Source organism: Galeopterus variegatus, unplaced genomic scaffold, assembly GCF_000696425.1.
Source record: "Galeopterus variegatus unplaced genomic scaffold, G_variegatus-3.0.2 Scaffold2217, whole genome shotgun sequence".
NCBI classification, from domain to species: Eukaryota; Metazoa; Chordata; class Mammalia; order Dermoptera; family Cynocephalidae; genus Galeopterus; species Galeopterus variegatus.
In genome coordinates, this window is record NW_007728328.1 from 262,037 (window position 1) to 263,267 (window position 1,231).

The window sequence follows — 1,231 nt, forward strand, 5'->3', positions numbered from 1 at the left end:
TTTTTAAATTGTCCAATTACAGAATCATCTATTTAATTTGAAAGGTTATGGCTTCAGAGAAAATTCAGCTCTAAGTGATTTATTTCTTAGGTTGTTCAGAATGATGGCATCTCAGAAACATGAGCTTACCCCATAGTTTTGCTTTGGTGAATGTTAAAAGCAAATAAACAAAAAAGCCATTTGAATATGTATTTTATGTATATACACACACAAAAAAACAAACAAATCCAGAATGGTCCTTAGGCATATGAGTTAAACACAAGTTCTGATTGAGTAATGACTATGGAAATTTCCCCCAACATTTAGAAAACGTGTCCTATAATGCAGAGGAAATAATATATCATGATATCAAATGTTCTTTTCTGATAAAGGAGGCAACTACAGAAAGCTTTTATTTACCTGTTCAAGGTAACCAGTGCTATTGATGCAAAAAACCTCAACAACTCCCCCAATACTACTTTCAAAACGAACATACCAAACTTGATTTTCATTAGAATGTAGTTATTTCTTCACACTAGTAAATCAAAAACTAAGACCCAGATTTTATATTAATATATAATAGCAAACTATTACTGAGCTTCATCTTCTGGACAAGAATGCCAAGTTAGTCCCTCTTCATAAAAAACAATTACACTTTGGGCCGGCCTGGTGGCGCACTGCTGCAGTGCGCCACTTGGGAAGCGCAGCAGCGCTCCCGTCGAGGGTTCGGATCCCGCATACGGACCGGCCGCTCACTGGCTGAGCGAGGAGCGGGGGCAACACCGAGGGTTGCGATCCCGTTGCCGGTCACGAAAAAAAAGACACACACAAAAAATAAATAAAAACAATTACAATTTGAGGACACTTCATATTTGCCTCTTTTGCCAGCACCACGTCTGCCTCATCTGAATCTTTCCATTTCATGAGAAACATCAATTCTCCACCGTCTGTGGCACCAATTTTTCTTTCAGGATCAAGGCCTCTGGCAAAGCCTTTTGGTTTGTCAGCAGCCTCTCTTTTCTTCTTTGATTTGCTATAATCCGATTCACTGTCAGATAAAGATTTTCTTTTTGTACCATCTTTCTCCTTACCAGCTTTTTGAGAATTAAGAAATGCTTCAATTAACTTTGGACAATCTAAATTTTCTTCAGGTTCCCAAGTATTGTCAGTATTTGTGAATCCCTTCCACTTGAGGAAATACTCCACCTTCCCATTCACTACACATTGGTCCAGGACTTTTTCCACCACAAAT

General features: G+C 38.4%; 1 pseudogene; it reads right to left on the reverse strand.

Moving 5' to 3' along the window:
- Positions 1 to 569: 569 nt before the first annotated feature.
- The window catches only part of LOC103597153, an 11,300-nt pseudogene continuing 10,638 nt past the window's right edge, over positions 570 to 1,231 (reverse strand).